Source organism: Herpailurus yagouaroundi, unplaced genomic scaffold, assembly GCF_014898765.1.
Source record: "Herpailurus yagouaroundi ecotype Mexico unplaced genomic scaffold, PumYag 67700, whole genome shotgun sequence".
NCBI lineage: Eukaryota > Metazoa > Chordata > Mammalia > Carnivora > Felidae > Herpailurus > Herpailurus yagouaroundi.
In genome coordinates, this window is record NW_024420499.1 from 1,442,897 (window position 1) to 1,470,013 (window position 27,117).

Sequence of the window (27,117 nt, forward strand, 5' to 3'; positions counted from 1 at the left end):
GTGGTAGGTAAGGGCCCCCTTCCTGGCTTGCAGACTCCTGCCACGTCACTGTGTGCCCACATGACCTCATTTTTGGGCTCACAGAGGAGGGACAGAGGGAGAGAAAAGGGTGGAGGGGGAGGGAAGGAGAGAGAGAGAGAGAAAGAGAGACCGCGTTCATGTTTCTTTCTTTTTCTTGTAAGGATACTAACCCCATCATGAGGCTACCAGTCTCATGACTTCATCTAAACCTAATTACTGCCCAAAAGCCATCTCCAAATACTATTACACCAGGAGTTTTGGGCTTCAGTGTATGAATTTTGGGTGGATACAAACATTCAGTCCATAAAAACATGGAAATAAGTTCATAATAATATTTGGGTATTTGGAACATAGTAGGACCTTTCTGAGGAATTCAAACACAGTATCTCATTTCTCTAACTTTTTAGCCCTGGGCTGATAGGTTGAACCATGAAGAGTAATGGATTTTATTATTTTATTTATTTATTTTTAGAGTAATGAATTTTAAATTCCACAAGACAGATCCAATTATCTCGTGGGTCTAATTGTCCTCGGGGAGAGAATTAATGTCCAGAGTCTACCCTCTTCATGTATTCGTTATTTTTAATTTTATTTGAGAGAGGAGAGAGAGAGAGAGAGAGAGAGAGAGAGGAAGGGAGAGGGGCAAAGGGAAGAAGAGAGAATCTTAAGCAGTCTCCATGCTCAGCATGGAGCCCGACATGGGGCTCAATCCCATGACGGTGAGAACATGACCTGAGCCGAAATCAAGAGTCGGACACTTAATCAACTGAGCCACCCAGGTGCCCCTGCTTCATACATTGTTGAAAGGAACTGATATTTATTGAAAATCTAGTATATGTGAAGCACTCTACTAGGCAATTTACATATAAAATTTTATTAGAATGGATACACAAATGAGCTAGTGTAGGGGAGGAGAAATTTTTCTTTTACCCTTTCAGGGTCGGTAGCTGAGTCTAAGAATTAAACCAATATAAGACAGTTTAACAGGGAAAAAAAGCATACAGGTTTCATTAGAGTTTTACATGTACGTGGGAGTCTGCACAAGAATATAAAGTCCCAAAAAAGGGACCAGAGCAGACTTACATATCTTTACACAAAGAAACGATGAATTTGTGGAAAAAAATGGTAAGTGTATGGTGAGTCTAAAAATGGTGTAGGCTAGGAATGGTAAATTATGTGTAATTGACAAGGAGATTAATGGTGGTGGTGGGGGGGGGGAATAAGCGGAAGATAAGGGTTATTTTAGGAAGTTTGTTTGTACAGATCCATTTCAGAGTTGATTCTCAGTCTCTGGTAATAAGGATGCTCTTCTCTTCCTGGTACAGGGAGGGCACCTTTCTCGTGGGAAATTGTATGGCTTGATTTTAAAATAAAAGAAAAAAATAAAGGAGGGGGTGCCTGAGTGGCTCAGTCATTTAAGTGTCTGACTCTTGATTTCGGCTCAGGTGTGGTCTCGAGGTTCGTGAGATCAAGCCCCATGTTGGGCTCTGTGCTGACAGTGCAGAGCCTGCTTGGGATTCTCTCTCTCTCCCTCTCTCTCTCCACCCCTCCCCTGCACATGAGTGCACATGTGCACACATTCTCTCTCTCTCTCTCTCAATAAATAAATAAACTAAAAAAAAAGAGGAAGTCAGCATATTTTGGTTGGCAATCCTGAATTCCTTCACTAGGAGTTCACTAGGGGATGGGAAAGGGGTGTCATTCCAGCTAGAGGATACAGGAAGTTCAAAGACAAGGCATGAATGAGATTGACTTTTTCAATAAAGATGAGCCATTTGGAGAAGGGGTGACAATATTATTGCTATACTTCTCTTTCCTCACCTCTTCCCTTTAAGTTCTTCATTACCTGTCAGTAATACTCAGGACCTCTCAGTCCTTTACTGCTTCTCTACTTTTTCAGGCACATTCATAGCAACGTAAGAGACAAATACCTCTTTACTGTGATAGAAAATGCAAATCTCACTCTACAGCAGTCGTCTCTAATCCCCTTACTACTCCCAGGACACACAAGAACTTTCCTGATCATGGAAAAAGAAGAATCGTTTCTGCCTGGCTTCCAAAGCTGCCTCTTTGTTTTCCCTAGAAACTACTTTCTATTAAAACACACACACACACACACACACACACACACACCAAAATCTTGTCTTGGTGGGTCCACAGATCTGAACATATAGTCTGCACTGGAATGTAAGCTTTATGAGGACAGATATATTTCAGCTGTTTTATTCACAGTACTAGGTACACACACACACACACACACACACCCGTTCCTTTATTTCAGTGTAATCTAATTCCTTTACCTCCCCCATATTCCAGAAACAACTATCCTCCTTCTATAACTCTACTACACCATAAGCTCTGAGCTAGTGAGGGAAAGGAACATTGAAGTCACCAAGTAATCTTTGCATTACATAAGCCTGTCAGAACATGGGCTTTCCTATATAGCTTTTAGCTGGTGTCTCATCATGTCATTAGGCCTGTCTTGTGTAATAGATGATATTAGTGTTCGGGAAGATTTTCGGTTTCTTCTCTACTTTCAAGCCCTCCTCAGAGTTAGATATCCAGATGTGGTTTGTTTTGGCCAATGAACTGTCATTGCAAGTGTCATTTCTGGAAAGAAGCATTTAAGAGTCGGTATGCAATTCTCCATGCTCTTCCTTTCCAGATTCTAGGAATTATGGAAGCATGTGTTGATAAGAGGTCACAAGATTAAAGCAATCTGGCATGCTATGCCACCGTATGGAACACGGCTCCCCTTAGGAACTCACCCGGACCTGAAGGACTTTGAATGAGCAAGGAATACACTTGGGTTGTGTTAAGCTGATCAAATTTTGGTGGCCTTACTTCAGCATAACCCAGCGTATCCCGGCTGATACAGAAACTGGATACACAGAAAAACGAAGGAAATCCTACCATGTGCGACAACACGGATAAAGTTAGGCTAAGTGAAATAAACCAGACACATAAAGACAAATATTGTATGATCTCACTTATACGTAAAATCTAAAATAGCCAAAGTCATAGAATCGAAGAGAAGAATGTTGGTTGCCAGGGGCTAGGGGGTAGGGTGAAAGAGGGAAATGGTCAAAGGGGTACTGAGTTTCAATTGTACAGAATGCATAAGTCCTGAAGATGTAATGTACAACACGGTGACCACAGTTAATACTACCGTATTATATACTACAGTTGACATTTTCTCAGGGGTTTTATCTTAAGTACTCTTTCCACAAAAAGAGGAAAAAAAGAAAAAAAGGTAACTATGTGGAAGTGATAGATATGTTAGTTTGCTGAATTGTGGTGATCAATTCACCATGCAAATATGTATCAAAACATTAAGTTGTATGCCCTAAATATATATAATGTTTATTTTTCTTTTAAATTTTTTTTAACATTTGTTTATTTTTGAGACAGAGAGAGACAGAGCATGAATGGGGGAGGGTCAGAGAGAGGGAGACACAGAATCGGAAACAGGCTCCAGGCTCTGAGCTGTCAGCACAGAGCCTGACGCGGGCCTCGAACTCACGGACCGCGAGATCATGACCTGAGCCGAAGTCGGCCGCTTAACCGACTGAGCCACCCAGGCACCCCTAATGTTTATTTTTCAATTACACGGTTGATCAACACAAGGTTGAACTGCACGGGTCCACTTATACGTAGTTCTTTTATAGTACAATACTGCAGACGTATTTTTTCTTCCTTATGATTTTCTTGATAACATTTTCTTTCCTCTGCTTTACTTGGTAAGAATACAGTATAAAATATATATACAGAACATGTGTTAATCAACCACTTATGCTATCAGTATAGCTTCTGGTCAATAGTAGGCTATAAGATTTGGGGGAGTCAAAAGTTATATGGAGATTTTTTGACTTTCTGGGCGATGGCTCCCCTAACCCCTGTATTGTTCAAGGGTTAAATATACTTCACTAGAGCTAAAAAAAAAAAAAATACCAAGACATTGGATAGAAGGAGGCTGTTGCAAACACATAAACTATCTGACATTGGTTCCGTGGCTGAAAGGGGAAATCACTATTAGAAGCTACAAAGATTGTGACCTAGATTATGAGAGCAGTGCTCTTATCCTGTGATAACTGGGGAAACAGATCATGCACCTAATTCACTTGTACTTCTAGAGAAGGATGTTGGAAAATTGAAGGAGTTACAAGAAAGAGTTTGGCTTAGGACAATTTGGCCAATTTGAAAACTGATGCAAGGAGACAGAGTTCAGAATTTCAGATCCTTTTCACGGTTGAAGAAATAAAGACAGTTACTTCTCAATTTAAAAATCCTTCAACTGAAAAAAAAAAAAGGTAAGACTGAGAAAACTGTTGAGGAGTAACACTTAGTAGATGCTTTCTCTTAAGTAAATTGCATTAAGGCAAGCTGACTTTGAGTGTGGATTCCCAGTAAGTCTTTTCCGTTTTATGAAACGAGCCAAGGGATATAGGTTCAAGGTTCCAGTCGTTATGAGAAGACAGAGAGGGAAGGGGAAAGAGGGCAAACAAATAGATCTGTTTTGTAGATTACATCTTGAAAAATAACTGTGGGTTCTTAGAACATGTTGTTGGTTGCAATAAAATGGTTTAAGATCTACTATGTTTTCAGACTTGTACCTGCCAAGAAAACCATGGCTCTGGAATATAAACGTCTACCTAAGATTTAAAGCAACCCTTGTACCTTTCCAAGGGTAAGACGTAAGCTGGAAAAGCTGCTAGGCCTGAAGTCAGACATATTGCGTAATGCCCGGTTTCCTTGGAGTCAAAGAGGATGATGGAAATGGGAGACCATCCCAGCTGGGAGAATGAAGATCTGGAGCTCTGAGGAAACTCTTCCCTCTTTCTAGTTTGTTGCTTTGGAGATTTTATTTTTAAGGAATTTCTACACCCGACATGGGGCTCGAACTCACAACCCTGAGATCAAGGGTCGCATGCTCTTCTGACTGAGCCATCTAGGCGCCCCTCCAGGTTTAAATCATCCCCTAATTCAGAGATTTGCTATCAACAGGGAACGACTGACCGTTGGGATTTCAGAATTGCTAAAAACCTTCACTGCTTTTTATACGTCTGCCATTCTTCCCCTTTCCAACGGTGGTGCTAATTGAGACTATCCTGTCCTTGCCCCACCAGAGTGTGCTGAATGTGTGAGGAGCCGATAACTTGACTCTAGAATTTTCCCAACCATTCTCAGGCTCTGAGGTAGGCAGTTATTCAGAGATCCTAGGCTTTGTGCTTACGTCCCTGGAAAAAAAAAAAAAAAAATCCAGCGTTTTGGTTTGTCTTCCTCAGAGAGAGAGGGAGTATATCTGCCTGCAAGCCTGAAAGTGAGCCAAATACTTGTTGAGCGGAAGGGTGAATGGTCGTAGCCATTGAAGCTGCCTGACAAGTCAGTTCTCTTTTCTTTTCAGGCATACATCCCCTTCAATAAGACCAGGCCTTGTTTGGGCTAATCCTGGCCTATCTTAACTGAAACGTATCTCCAGTGCTTGGTACATAGAGACAATAAATATTTCTTGGCTTGAATAAGTGAAATAGTTAATTTGGGACTCGCTCCCCTTCAGTCGTGTCTAATTAGAACACAGAAGATGCTACACTCTGACTCAATCTACTAACAGAATCAGAGGATGCCCCGGCACCCTCTAGCTCAATCTATCTTGGTCATGGTTTGATCCTTCAACATTTTCCAAGCTAGCAGTATTGATTAAAAAGTTTCCAGGCCAACAATATCGGTTGCCAACTGCAGTTACTTTGAAATGCTGGTGCATTAAGATTAGCGTGAAACCATTCATGTCTTCATTTCTTCAACAAACATTTACTGAGTGGCTACCTATCATATCCTAGGTAGGGATTGTTCAAGAAGCTGGAGTATATGGTGGGGAACAAGACAAAGTCCCTGCTTTCTAAGAGTTTATTGATATCTAGAGGTAGGGGGGAAGAACAATAAAAAATGAACGTATATTTGGTGACAAATTGTGCTGAGAGATAGCCAGTGCCATGAAAAAGAATGATAGAAGGGACCTAATTCCAATCGATTGCCAGTAGGGAATTCCTCTTTGGGGAAGCGATTCTTTGCTGAGGTCTGAAGGATGACTGGAACTTAGCAAAACAGTGTTGGGAACATTTCAGGCAGAAAGCACACTAGTTTGTTGTTTTTTTTTTTTTTTAACTAGTGAATGAAATGACCAAAGACTTCTTTGTCATAAAGAGGAATTTAGATTTTTCCTATAACTACATTGACTTGCATTCTGATAAACCTTGCTGAACACAGAAAGAAATGGGCATAATGGTATTTAGGGCACCACGAAATGTGCGTAAATAACTGGGTATTCTGCAGACAGCATGCCTCGAGTGTAAATGGTTGAACCCACCAGTATAAAGAGACTGATTTTAGGGGCGCCTGGGCGGCGCAGTCGGTTAAGCGTCCGACTTCAGCCAGGTCACGATCTCCCGTCCGGCCCCGCGTCGGGCTCTGGGCTGATGGCTCAGAGCCTGGAGCCTGTTTCCGATTCTGTGTCTCCCTCTCTCTCTGCCCCTCCCCCGTTCGTGCTCTGTCTCTCTCTGTCCCAAAAATAAATAAATGTTGAAAAAAAAAATTAAAAAAAAAAAAAGAGACTGATTTTAGAATTTTGTGAGTTTTTTTTCATATTTATTTTGTTGTACTGTAGTACTACAATAGGTTTTTTTTTTCTTTAATATTTGGAACATTCTTAGTATTGGGCCTCTGTGTTTTTTGCTGCCTTTTTTTTCTAGGATTTTAGACTTATTTTTCTTTTGATATTTTAACTTTTGTGTTTTGAGACCACTGTCATTTCAAAAGCACTCTTCCTTTAAGTTCTTAATGCTTTACTGTTTTTGAGTTTCTTTCAGTTCTTTTAAGTTTTTATCAGTTGTTATATTTCAGACCTTGGAATGTTTTCAGATTGAGCTTTTTGGCATTCTTTCCTGATTGAACCACTAATAATATTATTTTTGAATCATTTAATAACACTTTACAACTTGAAACATTTTAAAATAAAAGGTTAAGATACTTTCACACTACATGGTGCCATTAATTTCCATTGAGTATAGATACAGTCAAAGGTCAGGAAAATAAATGAATATCTCTCAAAACAATCATTATCACCTAATCATAAACCCAAAGGTAATAAATGCATTAGTTCTATCATTCTTCATGAAATAATAACTTATTGCATTATTTTCAAGTTGAATAGTTTAAATGCGGTAAAATTTAATTTTCAGAAGAAGAAAAAGAAAACAACCAAACAACTAGACTCCATTTCAACTACCAAGCCTTACCCACCATGCTTACGTACTTAATTCTAAATATCGAGACGATTTTGATAAAACTCTTTTATTTGACAGCTAAAACTCTAAACAAAATGAAGTGTAAATTTCATTAACAATAGGCAATTTCCTCTCAATTAACAGTGTAAATGGAATATGCCTTGATCTGACTAAAATTGATAAAAACAAGATGACGCCTATGGAAGACATTAGTGGGACCAACCCCAAGCCCCCAGTAAAATACGCTAAGGAGCTTTAGATGCAGAAAACTTATTTTTAAAGGGTTGACAAATAAGATGCATTTACAGTTTCAGTCTGGCTATCTATCTATCATCAAAGGATATAGCAAAAATCCTATTATAATGGTGAACCCAGAATCTATTTAGAAACTGAAGTGATAGGCTCAGAGGTTTGGGGGAAAAAAAAAAACGCACAAGTAATCCTTACTGAGTACCTACTGTGGCAGTTTAAAAATAAATACCCATTTTTTAACAGTCCTCCCACTGAGATTTAGGGCCTAATTCCCCTCCTATGAATACTGAGCTGGTTTGACTAATAGAAGTTGAAAGAAGTGAATTTCTGGGACTTTCGGGGTTAGGCCGTAAAATTTCCTGCAGCTTCTACCTAGGTCTCTGGGGGCATTTATTCTTGAAACCCAGAGCCACCATATAAGAAATCTGCTGGTCTGGGACTACTGTGCTGGAGAAATCATGTGCAGGGACCCTGGGACTACCGGGAGACAGTCCCGGGAGAATTCAATCTTCTAGATGTCACTGCCGAGGCATCAGGCAAATGAATGAATTTTTCTTGGTTCCTTCAAGCCTTCTCAGCCATCAGCTGAATGCCGCTGAGTGACCCTGGTTGATACATGTGGAGCAGATGAATCAGTCAGCCAAGCATTGCTGGAATTCCTAACACAGAAAAACCATGAGCTGTAACAAAGGGCTATTCTTTTTGGCCACCAAGTGTTGGCATAGTTTGGGTCAGAAACCGTGCAGAGCCTGACTTACCGTACTTGGAAGCTAACTAGCTGACTAGGTGAGAGACAAAGGACTTTATCAGTCACAGCAAAAGGAGTCAGGAGAGCTTCATCTTGGTTTGTGTAGTACCCCCATGGGCCCATGTCCCACTGGGGCAACCCAGAGGGCCCATAATAGATGCGTATCCATATAGTGGGTTGTGTTACGGGAGAGTAATGCGAAGCTTAGAAGATTCAAAAAGCATAGCAAACTTGCTCTTGGGAAGGGGCTAACACCCCATCCTTCAGCATTTCTTTGCAAACACAACCTCAAGAAATGGTCCAGGCAAAGAGTGATCAATACCCACTGAGAATATGCAGAGATGCTCAGACGCCATGATGGACTGCTTCTCCTAACGGACCGTTACACAACAACACCCTTTGTTTTCTCCTGGGCATTTATCATTACATAGTAAGAGCATAGCCTGGTTCCTGGGTCCAGAGGAATAAAAAATACATTGTTTTTGCGGAATTTCGTGGGAGGAAAGAAATAACGTATGATAGAGATTTGCCACCTCTTGGCAAAATTTCTTGTCTCATTTAAAAAAATAAAACAAAACACTTCCCTTTCAGTGGGGTCTTCATTTTCAATTCCCCCTTTCCTCCCACTGACAATTCTAAAGCAGGGCTTTTTAATGTGGTGTTTCAGTGTCATGATGGGTTTAATGGAGCATGCGAATGCCTTGACATTGTGTACAAAATGCTATATATGTCCATGTATAGATTTCTCTGCGGAAAGAAGACATAGCTCTTTTCAAATTTTCAAAGAAATGTTGACTTAAGCAGGGCTGAGAATAGGGAAGGTCTGGGGAAATCCATTATTTTTATGTTAGCCAACCTAGAGATTTATCTCCAAAGCCATAAAAATGATTCGCTTGCCGTCATCGGCAAGCTAATTGCTGATCACTGATGGTTCTCAAACGGTTTGGGGTCACACTGTGTGGGGCTATTGCAACTTCGGTGCCTCTAGAAAATCCCCTTCCCACGGTTCGGTGTGTGTCATGTGGAAATTTCGTTGGCAGAGCTGGACCAGGTAGATGGGACTGTGACAAATGTAATCTGCACAAATGACATTAATCTTTTTTTTTTTTTTTCCTGATGAGAATGAACCTTTTACAAGCACATAGATTACCCGGTCTTAGATTTCTCAAGTTACTGTTCCTCTATTAGCTTGTACAGTCTCCACAGGGCCGCACATAATAGGCCTTTGGAACATAAACCTTATTCCCAAGAAGTCAAAGATCTCAGGGCACCTCTGGTCCCTTCTGACATTATACCTAAATTAATAGCACTGGAGTTAGCAATATGACTAAAAGCTCAGGTAACAGTAATAAACCCGACTTTACCTCCCTCCCCTATGTAACTGGTCTATCTGTAGAGCATAAATCTCATGTCAACATTTATAGGTTTCCTCGCCTTCTGAGTATATGCTATATACTCAGTGAACTATATATTTGCAAACCATTATATTTTGATCACCGTAATTCCAGAGAGATTAAAACTAATTAATTTTAAAAAACTAATTAATTGAGAGATTCGGGAGTTGTGTTGAGGACAGATTTATTTCTTGGTTGTTAAAGGCCCTGTTAAACCGAACTCTCACTTCTTTTATTTCAACCTTAAAGCAAGTCCTTTTAGGTCCAGCAGAGATTCGAAGCAACTTAATTAAATTAAAATATAGTACTACTTAAATGACTCCAATTATTTTTTAAAGATACAATTAATTTAAATCACAACAGCATTATACTCTTACCCCCGCGACTGAACTCCTCCTTGCTCCCACCCTATCCCAAATGTGTCTACACATGCAATCACACACAAAAAGAGCCTGGCTATTTATAAATTTGACCTTACTATAATGAAAGCAAGCCGAATGCCAAACCTTGAACTTTGGCAAAAGAGTAGTAGTACCTTTAAAACAATTTTAATCGCGGGCACCTGGGTGGCTCAGTCGGTTGACCGTCTGACTTCAGCTCAGGTCATGATCTCACAGCTCGTGAGTTCCAGCCCCGCGTCGGGCCTGTGCTGACCGCTCGGAGCCTGGATCCTTCTTTGGATCCTGTGTCTCCCTCTCTCTCTGCCCCTAACCCACTCGCATTCTGTCTCTCTTAAAAATAAATAAACATTTTAAAAAAATTAAAATAATTTAATCGTTATTTATTTTTGAGAGAGACAGACAGACAGACAGAGCGAGAGCAGGGAGCGGCAGAGAGAGAAGGAGACACAGGATCCAAAGCAGGCTCCAGGCTCTGAGCGGTGAGCACAGAGCCTGATGTGGGGTTTGAACCCACGAACCAGGTGCTGCTCATGACCTGAGCCCAAGTCGGACGCTTAACAGACTGAGACGCCCAGGCGCCCCTGTAGCAAACCATTTCAATTCTCATTTACTGAGTATCACATTTTGTCTTTTCAAAATGATTGTTCATAGAGCTAAAATATTTTCTTATTCTGTTATTCACCTGTCATTCAATTAGCATGACTGCTTTTTGAAAATGAACTGTTGCATAACTTTCATTTTATTAAATATTCAATGTGGTTGTATGTGATTTTATATAGATACTTAGCATTTATTTAGCGTACTCAAACAACTACAGCAATTAGTCCATACTTAAATGCTACCAAGGTTAATATGCACTGTTTCAAACTCTGAAAATTTTTCTGTTTTGGAATGTCTATAGAATGGTACTAATCTGCTGTATCGCCTTTTATATTTCACACACATATATTATTTCATATGTTTTCATGAAAAGAACCATTTTCTGTGACTTACGGAAAGTGGCTTAAACTCTTTGAGCCTCATTTGCTCCATCCGCCAAATGGGGAGAATGAAACCTAACTCATAATGTTGTTTTAAGAGTTTAATGAGTTGTTGGTTAACATAACTATCACTTCTCTGCTGGTCACTATGTTCCAGGTACGTGTATGGGCTGGAACCCAAGCAGAATCCAGCAGTCCAGCTGAATTAAAAGACAGAGATCAGAGTTCAGGGTAACTGCACTCTGTGCAGCAGGTTATCAGAGACAAGGGTGCTATGCAGAGGGGGCTCTGAGTCTACCTGAACGTCCCCTGCAGGTCCCTGGCTGAGAGCCGGGCTGCGAATGATAAGACACAGTGTGGCTGCTGTCGGATCGCGACCGCGACGCGACTGGAGCGGTGTTGCTACTGAGTTACGTAGTGATGGAGAACTTGGCATTTCTGCCATACCAGAGAGGAGCTCTCTGCTTAGCACTAATGCTGGTAACTATAGCATCCAACTGAGACATCCACAAAGACTGTGCCTTACGAGGAAGGACCATGTTCTCGAGCAAAGGATTGGCAAAATGTTTCTTTCTGTAGATGTCTGGGTAGCAAATATTTTAGGTTTGGAGGCCCATATAAGCTCTCTTACTCCTCTTTTTCATTCTCCTTCTACTGCTTTTCTTCTCATTTTGCCTTCTTTTAAAAAGCCCTCTAAAAACATTAAAAAAAATATTCTTAGTAGAGAAAAACAGGTCCGTGTGTTTGCTGATCCCTGTTCTAGAGTAAGGTCTCATGAAGGATCACAATAACAAGGCTCAAAATCAAGGCCTTAGAAAATTCTAGGTGAAAAGAGTTTAGAGGTTGAGTTCTACTGTGTTATCGGGGTTCTGAGAATACTTTGGGTTTTGGTTTGGTTTTTTTTTACAAACTTGCCTTGAAAACGTGCAAAACCAAGCCCACCGAAACTCATGGGGATTATACAGTTATTTGGTTCTTTGTAAGATGGAGGGTGTGCTCAGGGTACACACAACACAACAATCACTAAGGTTATTATGGTGCAAGCAACACCAGACGTTAAGACCAAAAACATGTCCTGTTGTCAAGAATAAAGCAGTTAAGGGCGCCTGGGTGGCGCAGTCGGTTAAGCGTCCGACTTCAGCCAGGTCACGATCTCGCGGTCCGTGAGTTCGAGCCCCGCGTCGGGCTCTGGGCTGATGGCTCAGAGCCTGGAGCCTGTTTCTGATTCTGTGTCCCCCTCTCTCTCTGCCCTTCCCCCGTTCATGCTCTGTCTCTCTCTGTCCCAAAAATAAATAAACGTTGAAAAAAAAAATTTTAAAGAATAAAGCAGTTAATAAAAATCAACCCTAAAGTGGTCTAGATGTTGGATTTTAGTAGACAGTAAATCAATCAATCAATCAATCCATAGGTCATTAAAAACACGTCCAAAATATTAAAGAAAATGTGAGTCAAATAATTAAGGAAAAACATGGTATCAACGAGTAAAAGGGAAGCTTAGTAGAGAAATGAAAACTATACATAAGAATCCAAAGGAAACTTTAGGAAAGCAATACAGAATGCATGAACTGTAAATTTTACTCTCTTGCTTAATAATAGATGGGCGACGGGAGGAAAAAAGTGAACCTGGATACAGGTCAATAGCAATTTCTTCACAAAGAAAGAAGGAAAACGATAAAGATTTCTTGAAAAAAAAAAAAAAGATAACAGAGGTGCCTGGGTAGCTCAGTTGCTTCAGCATCTGACTTCGGATTTTGGCTCAGGTCACGATCCCAGGGTCACGGGATCGAGCCCCAGGTTGGAACCTGCTCCAGATTCTTCCTCTCTCCCCCTCTGCCCCTCCCCGCACTCACATTCTAAAATAAATAAATAAATAAAGAAAGAAACAAAAATTTAACAGAGCCACAGAGAATATGGTACAATATCAAACAGCATACCGGAAGTAATAGATACATACACAAATATAGCTGGAGATTTGTACCCACCTATCAATAACTGACATACTCTCATTACTTCCAAATACACATAATTGGAGTCTGCAAGGAAAGAAGAGTTATAATGAGAAAAAAAGAGAATATATATAAAAAAAAATAATAGGAGTCACATAAGTGAACTGGTAGAGAAGTTTTTCTCCAAATGTCTGTCCTTCCACAGAAATATTAAAAAACAAGCAGATGTCTTCAGAAACAACTTTGTCAGATTCCTGGAAAATAGTCAAGGGTTTACCGCAACCAAGTGAACACTGAATCAAGAAAAAGGCGACTTAAAAATGGTGGGAGGGGTGCCTGGGTGGCTCAGTTGATTAAGTGTCCGCTTTCGGCTCAGGTCACGATCTCATAATTCGTGGGTTCAAGCCCCGCGTCGGGCTCTGTGCTGACAGCTCAGAGCCTGGAGCCTGCTTCGGATGCTGTGTCTCCCTCTCTCTCTGCCCCTCCCCTGCTCATGCTCTGTTTCTCTCTCTCTCTCAAAAATTAATAAATATGGAAAAAAAAACTGGTGGGAAAGCTCTGTGGAGGTTTTACTTGCCTTTGTCCCACACCCTCCCTGGCTCAGAAATAGTCTTGGTGATGACAGACTACATTCCCATGGTGTGACCCTGGTCTCTTATTTCGAAGGGAGTAGAACAGATCACACTGATAAATTACTGTGCTTGTCTGTTTTAATCAGTTTGATCAGTTTGAGGACTACCTGAAGTCTAAGACAAGGCATTCTTCTTTGTCCTGCCCAACTTGGAACTCACTCTGGGCGGAAAAGCATCAGGTATTGTTTGAAAATCTCGTAAGGAGAATAAAAAGCCAGCAGCTGCCTAGCTAAACAATTATGGTTGAGACATACAAGAGACTGTCTAAAGCCTAGGAGGAAAAGCTAAGGCGAGACTTTCTTTAGGAAATGAGGGTGCTCAAAAACGTGAGGCTCCTCTAGGGAATTAAGAAAGCTATATGCATGCCTAGCACAGGATGCCTGCTCTGAAAAGACATGAGAAAAGCCCAGGCTTTTCCCTCTGGCTGATCTCCAGGCGCAGGGCAAGGAGGAAATGAAGGCTAAGACACAGTGACAAACAGACCCAGAACAGAGACACTGCAAAGTCTAAGAGACACGCTATTTGGCGTGCACGTCTTCTTGTTTGTTTCTAATCCTGTGTTGAAGGACATTTTTATCAAAGCACTAGCTGAACACAAGATAAAAGAACAGAAGCTTTAGCGACCACACATGACAAGCAATAGAGTCTTTCTAGAAAGAATCTGGAAAGCTAACGAACCAAATAGATGATCATAACCTTTTAACAATCAGGAACAGCTAAGTCTCGGGAAGTGGGAGAATCTGATTCCCCGAGTTATCACAGCACAATATTTAAATTTTTTTTAACATTTATTCATTTTTGAGAGACAGAGAGACACAGCACGAGTGGGGGAGGGGCAGAGAGGGGGGGGGGCAGAATCCGAAGCAGGCTCCAGGGTCAGCACAGAGCCCAACGCTGGGCTCAAACCCACAAACTGTGGGATCATGACCTGAGCCGAAGTCTGATGCTCAACCGACTGAGCCACTCAGGCGCCCCTCACATTACAATATTGAAATGCTGAGTTTCAACAACAACAACAAAATCGCAAAGCATACAAATAAATGGGAAATTATGACCCAGAGAAAAAAATAATAATAAGCTGACAGAAACCGTTCCTGAGCACAAGTATAGGACTTACTTAGAGAAAGACCTTAAACCTGCTGCCTTATTAAATATGCTCAAAGCCAAAGGAGACCACGAACAAAGAATTAAAAGAATTGAGGAAAATTACTTATGAAGAAAATTGTGATATCAATAAAGAGATAGAAGTTATAAACACAGAAATTCTGCAGCCGAAAAGTGAAATAACTGAAGGGAAAATTTGAGCAGGAAGAAAAAAAAAATCAGTGACCTTGAAGATAGGAGTATTGAAATTATCCAGGTAATCAATAAGCCCCAAGAAGGATAAACTAAAAGAGGGCCACACTAGGCTATATTATAATCAATGTGCTGAAATCCCATCAGAGAGAATCATATACAAGCGATTTGCAATGTGATTATCAGCTGATTTCTCATCAGAAAGCACGGAGGGCAGATGATAGCGGGGAGGTGGGGTGGAAACTGTCACTCAATTCTATATTCAGTAAAACTATCTTTCAAAAACGAAGGAGCAATTAAGATATCCTCAGATAAACAACGGCTGAGAGAGCTTGTTACCAGGAGAACTGCCCACACATAATGATAAAGACCGTCCTCCACACTGAAATGACCAGACACTAGAAGGTAACTAGAAGCATACAATGAAGTAAACACCTCCAGTGAAGATAACTACGTGGGTAATATAAAAGCCAATATTATTGTATTTTTAACTTATAACCACAATTTTTTATTTTCTACATGATTTAAGGGACAAATGCATAAAAATAAGACAAAAACAGAGAGGGAGGCAAATGATAGGGGACTCTTGAACATAGAGAACAAACTGACGGTTGCTGGGGGGGGGGGAGGATGGGCTAAAAAGACAGTGGGCATTAAGGAGGGCACCTGTGATGAGCACTGGGCGTTATATGTAAGTGATGAATCGCTAGATTCTATACCTGTAACCAATACTACACTATATGTTCACTAACTTGAATTAAAAAAAATTAATTTTAAAAAAGCCAAACGCATAAAAATAAGTATAAATCTAAGTTCTTTGTCACGTAATATGTGAAGAAGCAACTTGTAAAAGCGACAATGGAACGGAGAGGGAGGGAGTTGCGTAGGACCAGAATCTCCCTCCCCAGGACAGACTATTTATTTCTGAACACAAAATGCCCACCAGGGCAGCCTGGCTGACAGCCTCTTCCCCAGGCAGGAGTACCGGGGGGACGGCTGGGGTGTGTGTGCATGGAACAGCTGCTGTCACACCCCTGGTGGGGACAGACCTGGGGCTGAGTCCTGCCCAGCACCCCTCTGGGTGGGGGGTTGGGGACACCCCCTGGATGCAAGGCTGAGGACCCAAGAGTGGAGAGGTGGGGTGTGCAGAGGTGTAGCTGACTGGGCAGGCGGCCAACCCAAGGAGAAGAGGACTAGAGTTTTTGTATGTTATGGAAGGTAATTGGGTATCTATTCAAGGTAGATTGTTGTAACTTTACCATCTTAATTATAATTCCCATGGTATCCACTAAAAAAGACCTAACCCAATATAAACAGAAGAGAAGGGAATCGAAACATGTCACTACAAAAATCAACGAAGCACAAAAGAAGTCAGTGGGGGGAGAAAAAAATGGAAAAATGGAGTCAGCGGGGGGAGAAAAGTAGAAGACATTTTGAAAACAAACAGCCAAAAGAAAGTAATTAAGTCCTTTTTTGTCAGTAATTATTTTGAGTGTAAGTAAATTAACCTCTCCAATCAAAAGTCAGATTTGACCAGAATGATTCAATAATATGCTCTCTACAAGAGACTCTTAATTTTTTTAAGTTTATTTATTTCTTTTGGGAGAGAGTGCCTGCAAGCAAGGGAGGGGCAAAGTGAGAGTGAGTGAGAGAGAATCCCAAGGAAGCTCTGCACTGTCAGCGCGGAGCCTGATGCAGGGCTCAAACTCACTAAGCATGAGATCATGATCTGAGCTGAAATTGAGAGTCAGACGCTTAAGCTTAATCGACTGAGCCACCCAGGGCGCCCCAGGAGACTCACTCTCTAGATGAAAAGGCAGAAATATGTTGAAAGCAAAAAGATGCAAAAAAGATACTCCAAGCAAATGGCAACTAAAAGAGAGATGGGTATTTATATTAATATCAGAAAAAAATGGACTTGAAGTCAAATATTATCATAAGACACAAAAATATTACACACTGAGAAAAGGGTCAATTCATTAGGAGATACAACAATATTTTAAACATATTTTAGAACGATAACATATAATAACAATAAACAATAACAATAAACGTATTTTAAAAACAGAGCCACACAATATAGGAAGGGAACACTGCCAGACTTGAAGGGAGAAATAGTTTTAAAATAATACTTGTAGACTTCAATACTCCACTTTCAGTAATCGATAGATTATCTAGTCAGAAGAGCAACAAGAATACAGAGGACAAAAACAAAACTAAGCTAACTAGACATAATAGACATATAGAGAACACTCCCCCCCACAAAATAACAGAACACACATCCTTCTTGAGTGCAAATAGAAAATCCTCCAGGCCCATACATTTTATACTATTGAAATCATTTTATAGTACATTTTATACTATTGAAATCACAGTACATTTTATACTATTGAAATCATGCAAAATGTCTTCTGACCCCAATGAAATGAAGATAGAAATCAATAACAACAATAACAAAACCCCGTAAATTTCACTAACACGTGGCCCTTAAACAACACATTCAACAGCCAACGGGTCAACAAAAAAAAATCGCAACGCATCCCATTCTTGCTTTTGGCGCAGGTCATGATCTCAGGGTCCCCGAGCGCAAGCCCTGTGTCAGGCTCTGTGCGGATGGCACGGAGCCTGCTTGGGATCCTCTCCCTCCCTCGCTCTCTCGGCCCCTCCCTTGCTCGCACGTTCTCTCTCTTTCTCAAGATAAATAAACTTAAAAAAAAAAAATCACAAAGCAAATTAGAAAGTATTTAGAGATGACTGAAAATGAAAACACAACATACCCAAACTTCTGAGGTGCAGTGAAAGCGTTGCTCAGCAAAACATTTACAGCAATTAATGCCTACGTTAGAAAAGAAAGATTTCAAATAACCAATCTATTCTACATTTTATGGAACTGGAGCAAGAAGATACAGTGCACCCCCCCCCCCCCCATCAAAATTCAAACAGCCCCTTTCTAGCACTTTCCTTAATTTTCTCTTTCGTTTTCAATTCGATTGTTCCATGCACTTGAGTAAAGAAGAGATTAATCTTGGGAAACGCTGATCCTCTGATTCATAAGGAATGGCAGGGGCCTTGACTAGCCAAAAGAGTCCTGAAAAAGAAAAACAAATTGGCCCAAGAATGCAATGCCCCTCTACTCTTTTCACATGCATCCCAAACGTCGCGAACGCGTTTCCTTGGCATGCCACACTGTTTGGTTTCCAGAAGAAAATGGCACGCCGTCTCCACTAGGAGGCAGTGGAGTCACTCGACAGCCCACGAGCTTCCTGCTCTCTCATTATACCGGGTGAAGCAGGCGGGCGGTGGCTGGCTATGGGAAGAACGAGTTGGGACACATTCAGTGTGACATCTGGACCTAATTCGGGGGCCTCTTGATGGAGGCTCCTTTTAGAAAAAGATGCTCAGTGACTTCGTATCATTTTTTTCCCCCACGAGTTTTCAGCTGGGGGTTCTGGTGGACCACCTCATGGCAATAAGAGAAGTCCTATTCGACATTCTGTTTTGTTAGATTTCCACATTTATCACGGGTGCTGATGCAAGCGTCCTATATTCTCCCAGTCTCACTCTGCGTATCAGTACATTGGAAAGAATAAGGTACCTACCCTTTTAGAGTTTTGGGTTTTGTTTCGTTTTGTTTTGTTTTTTTAAGTTTAAATAAGAGTGGATGTGAAGGGCTGGCCAAGACTTTCCTTGTTCAGGTACTTTTAAATGTTTCTTTGGGGAAAAGCCGGATCTCCGTAGAAATTAAACTAATACAGTGAATGTAATGTGTTGTGACTTTAGGGGAAATGATCTCTTACAGGATGTAAACTTTATTACATATGCTTAAGTCAAAATGAATTACATCAGCAGTGACAATAATACATGACTCGATGGATTGGTCATGGAACTATCATTATCCTTCAGCGAAACACATTTCCTTAATTTTACCTTTCGTTTTCAATTTGATTGCTCCATGCACTTGAGTAAAGAAGAGATTAATCTTCGGAATTTGCTCCACGTTTTAAACCGAAGGGCTTTCATTACTCTGCACTGTTTTCCTCTCAGAAGCAGCAGGCTTTTCATATTATGCTGCGTTACTCGCTTTGGAACGAGGCACCGAGATGCTTCATTATGATACGTATTTGACACAAAAGTGGGTATGATAGGCTACTGGATGATAGCATGTCTTATAACTGGGAGTTAGTTTCAGAGCTGCGCAAATTAAATGGGCTTATTCCCATGAAGCACTTAGCAAGGTGACTGGCATGTAGTAAAGCCTCCACAAATGCTAGCTACTGTTCAAATGATTACAAAGCTTTCTACATAGGCTTTTAACTATTATCATCATGCCAAGTTAACTTAAAATAATGAAATGCTAATAGGGGAACAATGGAGTCGGACAATGATAATTGAACACCATATTTATTCGCATGACTTCTCCATTTTAGAAAGCATATATTTCATGTTATTAAACTCCTGTTGATTGGAGACACCAAAAAAATATATATATCTAGCAATTCTCCAGAAGACTGTTTGAAAATGAAAGTTTCATGGGGGTGCCTGGGTGGCTCAGTCAGTTAAGCGTCCGACTTCAGCTCAAGTCATGATCTCACAGTTCATGAGTTCGAGCCCCGAGCCAAGCTCTGTGCTGGCAGCTCAGAGCCTGAATCCTGCTTCGGATTCTGTGTCTCCCTCTCTCTCTGCGCCCCCCCCCATACTGTCTCTCTCAAAAATAAAAAAAAAACATTAAAAAAATTTAAAAAGAAAAGAAAATGAACGTTTCGTGGCTAATCACGTGACATTGTGGTACAACTTTTTTTAGGTGTTCTAAAGTGTGGAAACATAAAGATGATGAACATGTGCCATAAAAGGTTAAAACATAAAATGTACATTTGCCCTTTTTTACATAGGGTCTTTGCTTTGAGTTTACAAAATCAGTAGTCTGTGGTCAAATGCTCTGCCCCTGAGCTATACCCCCTACAACATCAGTAGTCTGAACTCCACATTATCTTTCCGATGTAAACTATACCATATAATTCATTTTTCTACAATTTTTTTTTGAGTTTCCTTAAAGACCTAAAGAACTGGCAAGAAATCTGAGTTCAAAAACCTTTCAAACGTTCATGGAATTTTGCCTATATTTGCAGTCTCATCCACATCAAGTTCAAAAGCAATGTTTAGAGACACACATTTTTTTACTTACATAGATATCTATTTTTATTTTTTCCAAGTTTTTATTTAAATTCCAGCTAATTAAGAGTGCAATATTAGTTTCAGGTGTAGAATTTAGTGATTCATCCCTTACATACAACACCCGGTCCTCCTCACAAGAAGTGTTCTCCTTAGTCCCCATCACCTGTTTACCCCACCCGCCTCCCCTCCCCTCCAGTAACCATCGGTTTCTTAATAGACTTAGGAGTCTCTTTTCTCGTTTGCCTTTTCTCCCCCCGTGTTCATTTGTTTTGTTCCTTAAATTCCACATATGAGTGAAATGATGTGGTATTACGTCTTTCTCTGACTGATTTATTTCATTTGTCATAATACTCCCTAGCTCCGTCCATGGCATCATCATTCTTTTTTGATGGCTGAGTAATATTCTATTGTATGTTTATATACCACTTCTTTATCCATTCGTCCGTCGACGTACATTTGGGCTCTTTCCATAATTTGGCTATCGGTGACGGTGCTGCGATAAACATCAGGGTGCATGTATCCCTTGGAGTCATTTTTGTACCTTTTGGGTAAAAGGTAAATTGTACCTAGTAGTACAATTGCTGGATTGTAGGGTAGTTCTATTTTTAACGCTTTGAGGAACCTCCATACTGTTTTCCAGAGCGGCTGTGCCAGTTTGCATTCCCACCAATGGTGTAAGAGGTTCCCCTTTCTCCACATCCTCGCCCACACTTGTGACCTGTGTTGTTAATTTTAGCCATTCTGACAGGTGTGAGGTGGTAGTTTTTGTAGTTATTTTGTAGGTAGTTGTTGTAGTTTTGATTTGTATTTCCCTGATGACGAGTGATATCGAGTACATTTCCATGATTCTGTTAGCCATCTCGATGTCTGTCTTCTTTAGAAAAATGTCTATTCGTGTCTTCTGCCCATTTTTTTAACTGGATTATGTATTTTAGGGGTGTTGAGTTTGATAAGTTCTTTCTAGGTCTGGGATACTAACCCTTTATCAGATATGCCATTTGCACATACCTTCTACTTTTATCTTGATGACGTCCCAATAGTTTATTTTTGCTTTTGTTTCCCTTGCATCAGGAGACATATCTAGTCAGAAGTTGCTGTGGCTGATGTCAAAGAAGTTATTGCCTGTGTTCTCCTCTAGGATTTTGATGGTTTATTGTCTCGCGTTTAGGTCTTTCATCCATTTTGAATGTGGTCCAGTTTCATTCTTTTGCACGTAGCTGTCCAGTCCTCCCAACACCATTTGTTGAAGAGACTGTTGTTTTTCCATTGCATGTTCTATTCTGCTTTACTGAAGAATAATTGACCATATAGGTGTGGGTTCATTTCTGAGTTTTCTGTTCTGTTCCATTGATCTCTGTGTTACAGACACACTTCTATTTTTTTTTATTTGTTTTTTTAACGTTTGTTTATTTTTGAGACAGAGAGAGACAGAGCATGAATGGCGGAGGGTCAGAGAGAGGGAGACACAGAATCCGAAACAGGCTCCAGGCTCTGAGCTGTCAGCACAGAGCGCGACGCGGGGCTTGAACTCACGGACCGCGAGATCGTGACCTGAGCCGCAGTCGGCCGCTTAACCGACTAAGCCACCCAGGCGCCCCACAGACACACTTTTAATAGTAGTTTCCAAAGCACTGAACTTCGTTTTCATAGAAAGAACAGCTCTTTTTTGCATTTATACTTCATCACTTTACATAGCATTTCCTTAAATCACCTAATATATTAACATATAAAACTGGCATAAATAACTTTTGGAACAAACTCGGTAGACTCTTCGTAAGCACAGAATTTGAATAGTGGGAGGAAAAGAATGTGAAAGTACTAAAAATATAGCCAACTATCAGCATTTAGCCAGTCCTGGACATCAATTAGAATGCTTTATAGAGAGGGGCCCTCAGGTGGCTCAGATGGTTAAGCATCTGACTCTTGATTCTGCTCAGGTCATGATCTCATGGTTTGTAGGTTTGAACCCTGCATCAGGCTCCACGCTGGTGGTGTGGAGTCTGCTTGGGATTCTCTCACTCCCTCTCCCCTGCAAACACTCTCTCTTTCTCTCTCTCAAAAGAAATAAATAAACATAAAAAATTAGGAATTAGGATGCTTTATAGAGGAAACAGAATACTGATTATTTTGGCAAATCAATGAATAGATAGTGCGGTTAAAGGGCCTTCTTTGTATTGTATTCTAATAAGATGATGCTTTACACTGCTATAACTTGAGACAGTTGACCCATTTCGTCACCATCTGTAGGTAGTATAAACTTTTGCCAATGAGCTCAGATTTTTACAATTTATTTTCATTTTTATTGGAATGAAAAAAAAATAACTAAATCTCTTTGAACTAAAAGTGAGCTCCAAAGAACCACTTATGTATAATTTTCCTCAACCCTTTCTGAAAGATGTCCCCCAAAAGGTAAGTAATATTGAGATGTCCCTAGAACACAATTTCAAACTATTAAAGTAATGGCTTCGATTCACTTGTAATAATAAATTGTTGTTTTGCTCCTCAGAATGTGCCACATGTCTGGGAGATGGGAAAGGGCATTTTTTTTTCTTGGTGTCTTTGTGCATCATTATTTAACTTTAAATGTGTATGAAGCCCATCCTCACAGGGTGTGATTCAGAGTTCCAGACATCCCTTAGGGCAATCAAACAAGAAACTGTTTTTTTTCTTTTTTGTATTTCTTTTTCTTATTCTCCTTTTGCGTTTGGGGGATTTCCAGAAGGTCAAGGTAGAGAATTTCATTTTACTCCCCTTTTTATAACCAGAGTTCTCAATCAAATCATTGCAAAAAGTTAAAACCAAAGATATTTAAAAAGCATCTAAAATCAAAGTCATTCATTTACATGCACACACATACATCTTTCATAATTTCTTTGGAAATTAAATATTCACACTTGACAAACATTATTTCAAAACTCACTGGCATCATGATTTATTCCCAAATCTACAGAGAAGAGAAAATATGAGAAATATGAGAAAAAACACTTCTGGGTTAAAATATAAATGACAGAGACTACCTTGATGTTTTGTTTTGGCATAATTTATCGTTTATGGCTGAGTTTTTATTATAAACTTCCACATTTTCTTTTGGTATTATTTTTCTTAATTTTTGAAAAATCTCCTACGTAATTTTTTTTTATAATGGAAGTATGTTAATAACAAATTATTTCTCTTTTTTTTTTTAATTTTTTTTTCAACGTTTATTTATTTTTGGGACAGAGAGAGACAGAGCATGAATGGGGGAGGGGCAGAGAGAGCGGGAGACACAGAATCGGAAACAGGCTCCAGGCTCTGAGCCATCAGCCCAGAGCCCGACGCGGGGCTTGAACTCCCGGACCGCGAGATCGTGACCTGGCTGAAGTCGGACGCTTAACCGACTGCGCCACCCAGGCGCCCATCTTTTTTTAAAGTTTATTGAAGTTAACACATAGTGTGGTAATGGTTTCAGGAGTGGAATTTAGTGATTCATCACTTACAACACCCAGGGCTCATCCCAACAGGTGCCGTCCTCAATGCCCATCACCCGTCTAGCCCATCCCCCACCCACCTCCCCTCCAGCTACCCTCAGTTTGTTCTCCGGATTTAAGCCTCTTATGGTTTGCCCCCCTCTCTGTTTTTATCTTATTTTTCCTTCCATTCCCCTATGTTTATCAGATGTGTTTCTTAAATTCCACATATAAGTGACATATGATATTTATCTTTCTCTAATTTTGCTTAGCATAATACATTCTAGTTCCATCCACGTTGTTGCAAATGGTAAGATTTAATTCTTTGATTACCGAGTAATATTCCATTATATATATATATATATATATATATATGCCACATCTTCTTTATCCATTTATCAGTTGACAGACATTTGGGCTCTTTCCATACTTTGGCTATTGTTGATAGTGGTGCTACAAACATTGGGGTGCATGTGTCCCTTCAAAATAGCATTTTTATATCCTTTGGATAAATACCTAGTAGTGCAATTGCTGGGTTGGAGGGTAATTCTATTTTTAATTTTTTTAATTAATTAATTTATTTTTAAATTTACATCCAAGTTAGTTATCATATTGTGCAACAATGATTTCGGGAGTAGATTCCTTAATGCCCCTTACCCATTTAGCCCATCCCCCCTTCCACAACCCCTCCAGCAACCCTCAGTTTGTTCTCTATATTTATGAGTCTCTTATGTTTTGCCCCCTCCCTGTTTTTATAATATTTTTGCTTCCCTCCCTTTATGTTCATCTGTTTTGTCTCTTAAAGTCCTCATATGAGTGAAGTCATATGATATTTGTCTTTCTCTAATTTCGCTTAGCATAAGACCCTCTAGTTCCATCCACGTGGTTGCAAATGGCAAGATTTTATTCTTTTTGATTGCTGAGTAATACTCCATTGTGTATATATACCACATCTTCTTTATCCTTTCATCCATCGATGGACATTTGGGCTCTTTCCATACTTTGGCTATTGTTGATAGTGCTGCTATAAACATGGGGGTGCATGTGTCCCTTTGAAACAGCACACCTGTATCCCTTGGATAAATACCTAGTAGTGCAATTGTTGGTTCGTAGGGTAGTTCTATTTTTAATTGTTTGAGGAACCTCCATACTGTTTTCCAGAGTGGCTGCACCACTTTGCATTTCCACCAGCAGTGCAAAAGAGATCCTCTTTGCATCTTTGCCAGCATCTGTTGTTTCCTGAGTTGTTCATTTTAGCCATTGTGACAGGTGTGAGGTAACATCTCCTTGTGGTTTTGATTTGTATTTGCCTGATGATGAGTGATATTGAGCATCTTTTCATGTGTCTGTTAGCCATCTGGATGTCTGCTTTGGAAAGGTGTCTGTTCATGTCTTTTGTCCATTTACTTACTGGATTATTTGTTTTTTGGGTGTTGAGTTTCATCAGTTCTTTATAGATTTTGGATACTAACCCTTCATCTGATATGTCATTTGCAAATATCTTCTCCCATTTGGTAGGTTGCCTTTTAGTTGTGTTGATCATTTCCTTCGCTGTGCAGAAGCTTTTTATCTTGATGTGGTCCCAATAGTTCATTTTTGCTTTTGTGTTCCTTGCCTCGGGAGAAGATGCTGCGGCTGAGGTCAAAGAGATTGTCGACTGTTTTGTCCTCTAGGATTTGATGGCTTCCTGTCTTACATTTAAGTGTTTCATTCCTTTTCAATTTATGTTGTGTATGATATAAGAAAGTCGTCCGGTTTCATTCTTCTGCATGTCGCTGTCCAGTTTTCCCAATACCATTTGCTGAAGAGACTGTCTTTTTTCCATTGGATATTCTTTCCTGCTTTGTCAACGATTAGTTGGCCATATGTTTGTGGGTCCATTTCTGGGTTCTCTGTTCTATTTCATTGATTTGTGTCTGTTTTGTGCCAATACCATACTCTCTTGAAGATTACAGCTTTGTAATACCGCTTGAAGTCCAGAATTGTGATGACTCCAGCTTTGGTTCTCTTTTTCAATATTACCTTGGCTATTTGTGGTCTTTTCTGGTTCCATACATATTTATTTTATTTTTTTAATTTACATCCAAATTAGTTAGCATATAGTGCAACAATGATTTCAGGAGTAGATTCCTTAATGCCCCTTCCCCATTGAGCCCATCCCCCCTCCCACAACCCCTTCAGTAACCCTCTGTTTGTTCCCCCTATTTCAGGGTTTCTTATGTTTTGTCCCCCTCCCCGTTTTTATATTATACATATTTTAAAACTGTTTGTTTTAGCTCTGTGAAGAATACTGGTGTTGTTTTGACAGGGATGACATTGAAAGGGTAGATTGCTTTGGGTGGTATTGACATTTTAACAATTTGTTCTTCCTCTCCAGGAGCATGGAATGTTTTTCCATGTCTTTGTGTCTTCTTCAATTTCTTGCAGGCGATTTCTATAGTTTTCAGCATACAGATCTTTTACCTCTTTCTGAAAATGAATTTGTTTGGCCTTCATTAACAAAGTATAATATCACATTTCAGATTTTTTCCAGCACTTAACACGTTCTTCTACTATCTACTGACTTTCAGTGTTTGTTCTGCTATGTCGCTGTTTATTAAATAATTTTCCCTGACTTAATGCATTACTTTTCCATATGCATTACTTTTGACCATATAATTGTGGGTTTTTTTTCTGGGTTTTCTGTTCTATTCCACTGGTCCATGTGCCCATTTTTATTCCAGTACCATACTGCTTTAATTACTACTGCTCTATAATATAACTTGAAATCCGGGATTGTAATGACTCCAGTCATCAGTAAAGTTGCGAGTTGTTTTTCAGGATTGCTTTGGCTAGTCAAGGTCTTTTGTGGTTCCATACAAATTTTAGAATTGTTTGTTCTATTTCTGTTAAACATGCTGTTTGTATTTCGATAGGGAGTGCATTAAATCTGTGGACTGCTTTGTGCACGATGGACATTTTAACACTATTTGTTCTTCCAAGCTCTGAGCATAGAATGTCTTTCTATTTGTTTGCTTTATCTCGAATTTCTTTCACTAGTGTTTCACAGTTTTCAGAATATAGGTGTTTTGCCTCTTTAGTTAGTTTTATTCCTAGGTATTTTATCATTGTCAGTGCAATTGTAAATGGGACTGTTTTGCTAATTTCACTTTCTGCTGCTTCGTTATTAGCTATAGGAATGCAACACATTTCTGTATACTCATTTTGTATCCTGTGGCTTTACTGAATTCATTTATCAGTTCTGGCAGTTTTTTGATAGAGTCTTTAGGGTTTTCTACATATAGTACCATGATATCTGCAAATAGTGAGAGTTCTACTTCTTCTTTACGAATTTGGATGCCTTCTATTTCTTTATGTCGTCTAATTCCTGTGGCAGATGGGCTAATTTCTATTGATCTACCTGCAAATTTCCTGACTTTTTTCCTGGCATTTCCATTCTGCTGTTAAGCCTATGCAACAATTTATGTTATGAGATTGTATTTTTTTTTTAATACTACAAGTCCCCTTTTGTTTATTTTATAGGTTCGAGATTGTATTTTTTTTTAATAC